This window comes from Propithecus coquereli, unplaced genomic scaffold, assembly GCF_000956105.1.
Source record: "Propithecus coquereli isolate 6110/MARCELLA unplaced genomic scaffold, Pcoq_1.0 Scaffold155, whole genome shotgun sequence".
In the NCBI taxonomy this organism is placed as follows: Eukaryota; Metazoa; Chordata; class Mammalia; order Primates; family Indriidae; genus Propithecus; species Propithecus coquereli.
Window position 1 is genome coordinate 680,283 of NW_012139969.1, and position 10,845 is coordinate 691,127.

The 10,845-nt window shown below is 49.9% G+C and overlaps 1 protein-coding gene across 1 annotated transcript in view; it reads right to left on the reverse strand.

Annotated features, from left to right (window-relative positions):
• Positions 1 to 9,541, reverse strand: part of SCAMP5 (secretory carrier membrane protein 5) — a 20,368-nt gene extending 10,827 nt beyond the window's left edge. The window contains exon 1 of the mRNA XM_012640562.1: positions 9,409 to 9,541. The gene's annotated coding sequence lies outside the window, so the exon portion shown is untranslated. The remainder of the gene's footprint in view (positions 1 to 9,408) is intronic.
• Between the last annotated feature and the right edge of the window lie 1,304 nt (positions 9,542 to 10,845).

Below are 10,845 nucleotides of genomic sequence, written 5' to 3' on the forward strand. Positions count from 1 at the left end.
GGGGAACATGGTTCTCACTGCTGGCGTAGGGAGACAGAATATGGAACGTGGGAAGGTAAGAAAGAGACTTATGGTATCAGATTCAAGGTAGAGGTATCAGTATGAACTCAAGATTTTAAAAATATGTATGGCTGGGCTGGGCATTTTTTTTTTTTAAGTGTACATCATACATTTATTACCAACAACCCTCTCAACTCCAAAATTGGGCACAGGGATTAAAAATAAAAATTCATTGCACAAACAGCAAGTTGGAGATTTAAAAATTTTTCACAACAGAATAAAAAAATCAGATACATGGAGTGAGAATCTGTTGCACTTTTTTTCTTAAGTGACCAACTTAGGACCACCAATAAAGAGAAGGTGACAGCTGCCTGAAGCAAAGGAAGAAGGCTTTTCTCATCCCATTCACTGGGAGGGAAAGGGATGGAGTATTCAATGCTTATAATTGATGCACCCTTAGCAATCAATGTGCAACAGCAAACACAAGGGGAAAACCAGTGTACAGTACTAGTGCTGTTTAAATAACACACCAGATTATACACTGCAGCATAATTAAAACTACACGCACATTCTTGGTATATAGGATCTCATACACACGTTAGCTACCATGCCCTCACACGAGGGCATGGTGGCTCACGCCTGTAATCTTAGCACTTTGGGAGGCCAAGGTGGGAGGATTGCTTGAGGTCAGGAGTTCCAGACCAGCCTGAGCAAGAGCGAGAACCCGTCTCTACTAAAAATAGAAAAATGAGCTGGGCGTGGTGGCGCATGCCTGCAGTCCCAGCTACTCGGGAGGCTGAGGCAGGGGGATCACTTGAGCCCAGGAGTTTGAGGTTGCTGTGAGCTAGGCTGACGCCACTGCACTCTACTCAGGGGAACGGAGTGAGACTCTGTCTCAACAATATATATATATATACACATAGATATATATATAGTCCCAAGCCAGGGCAAGGAAATATAAGGTTAGGCTGGAACATCTTGTGGTACCAAAAACAAGAAAGTACTCAACAACTATTGCGGCAAGTCACAGGAGCCAGTTTGAAGGGGCTAACACCTGCCAAATTTGGGACAATTAGAGTAACAAAAGTAATAATTACAGTAGTATATTATACTGAATTTAAAAAAAATAATTCATGAGTCCAAAGTGACATTATTTTTTAAAAGAGAGGGAAGAAGGAAACAGGAAAAGCTCTTTGTGGAAGAATGCCAGCTATAAACACAGCAGTGACATTAGAAAATCTCCCAACTTTGTAATCATTAATGTAATAGCTAATTCAGGCAAGGATTGCCAACAGCTACTAAAACCACTGGGCAAAACATTGCTGGGGAAGAGGCGAGTAACAGAGCAACGGAGTCTTAAATACAAGCCCAAAGATGACTTGCCAATGACAAGGGGGAGAAGGCGCTTTCCCCGTGGAGGAAGCTGGCAGACACTACCTTACCAGGCAGCCAAACTTAACCTCACCAACAACGTCAATAATGGCAAAATGACATTACGGCCTCCCGGTGTGACACGCAGAAAAGGGCACATCACCTATGTCTTATTCCTGCCGAAAGTGTTTAACCTGAATGTAATCGTGAGAAACAATCAGACAAATCCAAGTTGTGAGGCATTCTAAAAACTAGCCTGGGCTGTTTAAAAAAAGCAACATCCTGGCCAGGCATGGTGGCTCATACCTGTAATCCCGGCACTTTTGGAGGCCAAGACAGGAGCCTTCCTTGAGGCCAGGAAAGAAACCCAAATATGGACTCTAAATTAGATAATTATTGCATAACTATTTTATTTCTTGGGTGTGATAATGGTATCGATGTTGCATAGGAGTGTCCTTACTCTTACAAAATATGTACTCAGATACTTAGGGTAAAGTGTCATAATGTCTGAAGCTTCTTTCAAATAGTTTTGAAAAAAAGAAATGATGGACGGATAGAAAAAGACAGAATCAAAGCAAATGTGGCAAATGTTAACAACTGGTGAATCTGGGTGAAGGAATATGGATGCCCCTTTACTAGTCTTTCAAATTTAGTTTGGTATGAAAGTTTTCAAAATAGCTGGGTGCAGCCGCACACACCTGTAGTCCCAGCTACTCAGGAGGCTGAGGCAGGAGGATCGCTTGAGCCCAGGAGTTTGAGGTTGCTGTGGACTACGCTGACGCCACTGCATTCCAGCCCGGGCAACTGAGTGAGACGCTGTCTCAAAAAAGAAAAACAAACAAACAAACAAACAAAAAAAGTTTCCAGGGAAGAAGAGAGCCACACAGTCTGTCACCCCCCCAGACTACTTATTAATCACAACAGAGAAAAGGTACTTCTACAATGAGAGGGTCTGGCAGACCCAGTGAAAATGTAGCATTGCTGATAATGGGATGAAAGAACATCATGTGCCTCCTGTTAGATGTGCACAGAAGGACGCAAGATCTTCTACGAATACTGTTGCCAAAAAATGTTAATCTGAAAATAATTATGAAAAAACAATCTGAAAAATCCAGATTGTGCGAAATTAACATTAACAAATGTTAATGTCATGAAAGACAAAAATTGGTAGGGGGCCGCATCCAAATTAACACACACTAAAGAGACATGCAACCAAAAACAATGCGGAATCCTAACGTATCCTGGAGTTTTAAAATCATAGCTGTAAAGAACATTTTTAGGACAGCTAGAGAAATCTGAACATAGACTGCATAGTAGACACCATTGTTCAATCTTAATTTCTTGGGTATTGTAGTTATGTAGGAGAATGTCTTGGTTCTTAGGAGATATATGCTGAAGTGTTTAGAAGCACAGTGTCTGGCTGGGCGAGGTGGCTCACGCCTCTAATCCCAGCACTTTGGTAGGCTGAGGCAAGAGGATTGCTTGAGGCCAAGAGTTCTAGACCAGCCTAGGAAACATAGTGAGACCTCCCACCTTTATAAAAAATTTAAAAATTAGCTGGGCTCGGTGACATTCGCCTGTAGTCCCAGCTACTCAGGAAGCTGAGCCGAGCAGAGGATCACTTGAGCCCAGGAGTTTGAAGTTACACTGAGCTATGATCATGCCACTGTACTCCAGCCTGAGCAACAGAGCGAGATCCTGTCTGGGAAAAAAAAAAAAAGATGAAATTGGAACATCTTGGAATTATGAATCATGTAAATGTATTACCTGTTCAAAAAAATAAATGGGGTGAGGCACGGTGGCTCACGCCTGTAATCCTAGCACTCTGGGAGACCGAGGCAGGAGGATGGCTTGAGCTCAGGAGTTTGAGGCTGCAGTGAACTATGATGACACCACGGTATTCTAGCGGCTGGCAGGGGGAGGGAGGCGGGCAGAGCAAGATTCTGTTCTCGAAAAAAAAAAAAAAAAAAGGGGGCCAGGCGTGGTGGCTCACGCCTGTAATCCTAGCTCTCTGGGAGGCCGAGGCGGGCGGACTGTTTGAGCTCAGGAGTTCGAAACCAGCCTGAGCAAGAGCGAGGCCCCGTCTCTACTAAAAAAAAAATAGAAAGAAATTATCTGGACAACTAAAAATATATAGAAAAAATTAGCCGGGCATGGTGGTGCATGCCTGTAGTTCCAGCTACTTGGGAGGCTGAGGCAGGAGGATCGCTTGAGCCCAGGAGTTTGAGGTTGCTGTGAGCTAGGCTGACGCCACGGCACTCTAGCCTGGACAACACAGTGAGACTCTGTCTCAAAAAAAAAGGAAAAAAATTCAAGCAGAAGAGGGTGAGCTGGAAGGAATGAGGAGCAGCTGACGAGGCAGGAGGAAAACCAGGAAAGCAAGGAGTCTCCAAAGCCAAGGGTACAGAGTATAGAAATGTGACAATGCCACAAGAGGTCCAGTGTGAAAGGGCTGGACCGAAGTGTTCATTAATTTAGCAACATCGAGTCAGCTGTACGTGCAGCGAGACCTGTTTGGTGGTGAAAGTAGCAGCCAAAGTAGAGTGAGCTTAACAGGCAAACCGAGAGCAGGTGAAGACAGCCCTCCGAAGAAGCCCGGCTAAGAAGAGGACAGAGATAGGGTGCCACCTGGGTGGGATATGGGGGGCGGGGCCCTAGGGAAGGCTCCAGCTGGGGTTTAAGATGGAAATGAGCTAGAAGGATCCAGAGAAAAATTACAGCAGAGACAGAGGGTACCTGACAGAGAAAGCCCCTAAAAAGGGGAGATGCAAGGGTTCCAGTGCAAGGAGGTGGGACAGGCCTCAACCCTGACAGTGGGAAGGAACACAGTAAGCAGGCAGATGAGGGAAGGTGGGAGGCCCTGGAATAGACAGTGAGAGTCCCACGTGTCTGCCTCCATTTCCTCTGTGATAGATACAAGATGCAGGCAAGAGGGCAAGTGTGGAGGACCCAGCTACGTCACCCGGTAATTACAACACTGCCTAAGTTCTCTGGAAGTACACATACAGAAAGCTGTGGGGACACAGAGCAATACCTCCCTGGTTTGTCTTGGAGGAGCCCAGGAGGGCTTCATAGAGGAGGTGACATCAGAGTTGAATCTTGAAGAATGAACAGGCCGGGGAGTCAGGAAAGCAGGTGTGAAGGTCAGAAGAGCAATGCCATGGCATATTCAAAGAACAGAAAGAGGCAGAGTGAGGCTGAAGCTCAAAGTGGAGGGAGGGAAGAAAAGGCAAAAATAGGGGCTGAAAGGTGGATGGGCCAGGTCATGCTGGCCTTGAAGGGTCACGGGCAGGATTTGGACTTTATTATCTTCAGTCATGGGAACCACTGAAGGATTCTATTCTTCTTTTCCTTTTAAAAAACATAGCCTCAAGGGTTTGTTTGGTTTTTTTAAATAAAATAATGTTGCTTTTTAGCTATGTATAAAACCATCTGCAAGTTAAAAAAAATCTAAGTGCATAAAGTAGAAAAGTCCTTCCAAAATCCACCTTCTCAGGGCAGGGCACGGTGGCTCACACCTGTAATCCTAGCACTCTGGGAGGCCAAGGCGAGAAGATTCCTTGAGGTCAGGAGTTCGAGACCAGCCTGAGCAAGAGCGAGACCCCATCTCTACTAAAAATAGAAAAAATTAACTGGGTATAGTGACACATGCCTGTAGTCCCAGCTACTCAGAGAATCACTTGAGCCCAGGAGTTTGAGGTTGCAGCGAGCTATGAGCCAGAGCTGCACTCTAGCCAGGGCGACAGATCAAGACCCTGTCTCAAAAAAATAATAAACACTAAAACAAAATCCACCATCTCAGAGGCCACCCTTTAACAGTTTGACCTTTAGTTTTTGGGCGATTTTTTTGGTTTTCATTTTTAATGTCTATGTAAGCATACATGACAAAAATGAGATCATTCTATACATGCAGTTTTTTTTTGTTTGTTTGTTTTTTTGAGACAGAGTCTCACTCTGTTGCCTGGGCTAGAGTGTCATGCGTCAGCCTAGCTCACAGCAACCTCAAACTCCTGGGCTCAAGCGATCCTACTGCCTCAGCCTCCCGAGTAGCTGGGACTACAGGCATGCGCCACCATGCCCGGCTAATTTTTTCTATATATTTTTAGTTGTCCAGATAATTTCTTTCTATTTTTTTTTAGTAGAGACGGGGTCTCGCTCTTGCTCAGGCTGGTCTCGAACTCCTAAACTCAAACAATCCACCTGCCTCAGCCTCCCAGAGAGCTAGGATTACAGGTGTGAGCCACCGCGCCCGGCTTACATGCTGTTTTATAACCTGTTTTTTTCCACTCAACAATATCTCATGAAGTTTTTTCATGTCAATGAATACAGATCTATCTCAGTCTTTTCAATGAATGGTCAGCTGGGCCAACAATGTCCATGGCCATAGAGTGGTCAAGTGTGACAAGTGACTCATTTGGCAATCAGGAGGTCACAGCTTCAGGGAAATGGTAGAGAGAAGCCAAGCTGCCAAGAAATTAGAGAAATATGAGGGAGAAGAAGGGATAGGTCTAGCAGACTAGTCTTTCAAAAAGCTTAGCTGAAATTTTAATACACATACACACATACAATATCAGTGACAACAATGAAATGCCATATACCGAAAGATTAATAGTAGTTGGCTCTTGATAGAGAGATGATAAGTTATTTGTTTTCTTTGTATCTTTTTTTTCTAAAATTTCTATAATGGCCATACACCCATCTTTTGTAGTAGGACAAAGTCACAGGTTGAAAATGGCAGCAGTGAGAAGACACAGGGTTAGAAAGGTTTTTCCAAGATGGGAGATTTGAGCCTATTTATAAGGAGGGAGGAAGGTATTCAGGGAAACAGTGTGGGCTGAAGATACAGTGAAGGGGGAAACGACTGATGGACAACGGTACCTGGGGAGGCAGGCTGGGTCGGCATCCACAGCACAGATTGGGTGAATTAGACTTGGAATCTCCCTCTACTGGGATGTGAGAGAAATGGGGAGACATGGGTGTTGTTCCACCTCCCACACACCCCCAACCACCCTCCACATAAGCAAAGGGCTGTGGGAGAGTGGTCCAGTTTGGAATCCTCCCCCCATGGAAGAGAATGGAATGGGCAGCTGATGGGAAGGGAGGTAAGAACTAGACTGCAGGAGCCTCGAGGGAGGAGACTCTCCCTAACCCTGGCTCCAGCCTAGCCCTGTCCCTGGTCCCAGGCTGTCTCCCAAAGGTGTGCTCACAGCTACAGAGACGTCAGCGCAGCACAGCATGGATGATTCAGGGCAGAAGCCAGAGCACAGGGCAAAGCTGCCTTGTTTGTATATAAAGTCGGAGAGAATTCAGGGCTTGGGAGGGCTGCAGGAGGCTGGGGTCACAGAAATGGAAGGCTCTAGGCTTCTCTGCCCTATTTCAGGGCTAGCCTTTGAAACTGGGAATGGGAGGACTGGGGAAGAACAGCAACCACTGGCCTCTCTAAATCAAAGTTTTCGACTGCAAAACAAGAGAAATAGCAATTTGCTCCTCAACTGAGAATCTTTCATAACGGGAAGGGGGAGAGTGCTACATATCCCCACAAAGATGCAGGCCTAAAGAAACGCCTCCTTCGTTACCAATAAGAAAGCAAATACTATCTAAATTTTGTTTGGGAAACCCTAACTATAATGTGTTCCATTCCTACTGTGGAGCGAGGAAAGAAGCTCCCACAGTGAAGTCTGTGGCAGACAGACGGGAGCGAAGCCTGATCTCAGATCAGATCAGAGGCCTGGGGCTAGTTCCAGGGATCCCTGTTCACTAGGATGAGCCTCTCATCCCTGGCACAGAAATGCTTTTTTTTTTTTTTTCTGCCTGCCCAGAACCTACCTGCTAAGATGGAAGTTTCCCCTCCTGCTCTACCTCTGCTTCCCTTATCCTACTGCCAGCCCCATCTCCAGCTCTGAAATCCCGGAACTATGACTCATCCTCAGGGAACAGCAGTCTCCTGGCCATGCTATCACTGTCCTGCTGATGACTCTTCAGTAGCCTCCTACAGATCCTGTGCCTGGCATTCAAGGCTTTGTGCCAGTCAGCTACAAGCCTCCCTCCCTACCACCTTTTGCTTCTCTGCCACAGGCTGACCTGCTTCCTACACACCCAGCTTCATGCTGGAGACCATGGCTAGCCACCTGCTCTGCTTCCAGCGCCCCTAAACCAGCAGCCCTCTCAGCTCCTCTAAGTCCTACCATTTTCTCACATCCCACTCTTCTGGGATGCCTTTCCAGACATCACTGCTCTGCGTCCCACTGCAGAAATTCTGAACCAGTCACTGGGCACTAAGTGCTCCCTCGTTCTCATCCAGTCTCTTTCTCATTCCCTCACGGATGCAGTTTCCAGGAGGGACCAGGCACAGAGCACAGTTAATCCACATACTTGCTTAAGACTTGGACACCCTCCCCAGAGGTGGGAGTGAGGCTCCCCCAGTCAGCTAAGCCCACAGCTTCTGTCAATCCTGCTGTATCACACTTCCTCCAGGAAACCTTCAGAGGCTGGCAGCAGGGAAGGAAGTGCAGCCTAAGAGGAAATGCTGTGGGGAGGGAGAGGACAGGGAGAGAGAGATAGAGGGAGCAGGGAGGAAGGGAAAAGGAAGAGGGAGAAGAACTGGGAGGAACGTTCTAAACTAGAACAAGGAGCATCCTCACAGGAGGTCACCACTTAGTCCTATTATTTTCATCCCTAGAGAAGGGTGCTGCAAAGAGATGCCCAGAGAAGGGAATCAACTTGCTCAAAGGTGGCCAGCCAGGGAAAGGGTTAAAGAAACAGCCACAGAGCCCAAGGTCCCTCTCTAGAGCTCCCCTCCCAGGACCCCACTGTGGTGGCCCATTCGCTGGAGACAGTCCACCATCAGCCCTGGAGACTACCCTAAGGCTCACCAAGCGCAGATCAAACCTAAATGAGCAAGATGTGTGCAGCCCCCAAAAAATCTCTCTGCCAGTCCTGCCCCTGCAAGAACCATCTCCCTCTTTCACAGCCCTGCTCCACAGAGGCAGAACAGGTAGGGCACGGGTTGCAAAATTCTCCAGACTCCCCCACCCCATGGCACAGTCACATGGCTGGGCTCACAGGCTGGGCCTACCGCCCCCCCCCGCCAGCAGCTGTGCTTGATTCCATCGCTGTGCCTATGCCTTTACCCGTACCGTTCCCCTGGAATGCCCTCTCCTGCCTCTCCTCCCTTCCAAATCTCACCACCTCCAGAAAGTCTCCTATTGCTGGCTCTCGCCTCCCTTTCTCCCTGTGTCCGTGGGAAATTCTGCCAGGCCCTCGCAGATCTCCCCATCAGGAAGCTAGGCCATTACCAGTTTAAACCGGTAATTCGCCTGTGGTGGCGAATTCTCAGGCCCAGTCTCTACTTGGATCCCCAACCCCTCAGACCGGGAGCTCCCGGAGGCGGGGACAGGGATCGATTCCCAAACACTTCGCCTCCGTCCTGGTGACCGACTCCTGCCAGCGTTGGAATGAGCTACATCCGGCGCCCCCAACTCACCACCTAAAGCCCCGGTGGAGTCCAGGCCCAAGCCAGTGCACCCATCCCTCTGCAGCCCTGGGGCGGCTCAGACCCACAGGCCAAAGGCCGGCCGCCCCAGGGAGGAGAGGGAGGTACGACCGCGTCCACCTGCAGGCGCCTGTTGCAAGGAAAGACCCAAAGGAGGCCACAATCGCCCGCTTCCAGTCGCCCCCAAGCCGGGCCGCGTGCGCCATCCCCAGCAGGAGGAACGCCAGGTGGGATCGGGGCTGGGGAGGGATGGAGGGCCCACGGCTCAGGCTCCAGAATCCAGGGGTCTGACGTCACCCAAAGCCCCGGTTCCCTCAGCGGGAGCCGAAGATGGGAACAGGAGGAGTTGCGGGGCTTGGTGCGCCCCGACCGCTCTTTCCCCCGCCCCAAACAGGGAAGGTGACCCCGACTCCCCTCCTCTGCAGCAGCTGGGCCTGCCCCTGCATCCAAAGGTGAAGCGCAGAGGGTGCAAAGTCAGAGCCGGGGGCCCCTCTCCCGTGCCCAGCTTGCCCGCAGAGCGCCCCCCGCCTGCAGGCCCGACTCACCCGCCGCCGCCGTTCGGCTGCCGAAAGGCCGCGGCGCTGCGCTGCGGGCACCGGGCGATGCGGCGCGGAGCCGGCCGCGAGCCGCTCGGGGCTGGGCGGGGGGAGCGCGCGCGCCCGGGACCGACTCCACGCGCGCCCGCGCCACGGCCGCCTGCAGCACCGCTCTCGCGAGACTCCCGCCCCATGCCCAGGGCCGCTCCTCCAGAGCTCGCGAGAAGGAGGATCCCGGGCCCCCGCACCTTCCCGGCGCTGTCCGAGGTGCTAGTTCCCGGGCCCCGCGGATTAGGTGGTTGACCGGCCCCTCAGGGCCGAGAGCAAGGCCAGTACGTGGGAGGATGAGGCCGAGACCGCAGCCTCGCACCAGCGGCCAAAGCCTCGGCTTCCAAATCTGTAGACTGGGGAGAATAACCCCCCATGCCTCTGGGACGGAGCGGAAAGGAAGAGTGAGGCAGAGCTTTGAGAGTGGGAGGTGTGGTGACGGATTAAGGTCCTTCAGATCCGTAGGCTCAGGGTGAGAGAGGACAGAGGACGGAAGATCATAAATGAGACACAGAGAGATATGGACACACAGATCCACGGAGAGGAAGACATAGACAAGAGAGAAGAGCCACAACCACAGAGACAGAGAAACATGGAGAGAGATACTGAAACATGAAGAGATCAAGACCTGGAGAGAGAAAAAGACATGGAAAGATAAGAGAGGTGAGACAGCATGATTAAGTGAGAAGGAGACAGAAATAAAAATAGACAAGCTACACAAAGGAATAGAAAGAGAGGCTTAGAAAAAGAAAGAGACTCAGAAAAAAAAAATGAAAGAGAAAGTGATATGCAGAGATGAACACCAAAAAAAGTAGAGATCAGAGTAAATGTTTAAAAACCCAGAACTTTGAAGAGTTGAGAGAGACCCACTGGAGAGCCGAGGCTGGGAGTGAAGACAGGCTTTTATTGTGAGTGGTGTTTACATAGTAAACCTCCTGTGGGATCTCTACAGCCAAGGCCACTCTCTGTCCTGCCAGCCAATTGCTCCTTATCCCCACAGGGCCCCCCCACCCTCCACCCCCGACTCACACCATCCCAGCCTGGAAGGGGGCCTCAGTGGGTGGGAGACACTGCAGGGATTCTTTGCATAGAATAAGGGCCCATTGTCTGGCTCCGGCCTGCCAGGAGTGGGGCCTCACTCCCACAGCTGGGATGAAAAGGGGGTGGGCTGAAGAAAGGCAGATAAGAACTAGTGTGGGTGAGGGAAGAAGAAGGGAGGGAGCCTCAGGGGCTGGGAAGGGCTGAGCAGGAAGCATAACCAGCCCCCAGGCCAACCGGGAATGAAGAGTACTGGGCTACAGGGCAGGACAACCAACCTGGTTCTCTGTTGGTCCTGTCCCTGGTTCATCCTCACGGTCACCACTGTCTGGTCTGCTATAATGCAAGCCTAGGCTGATT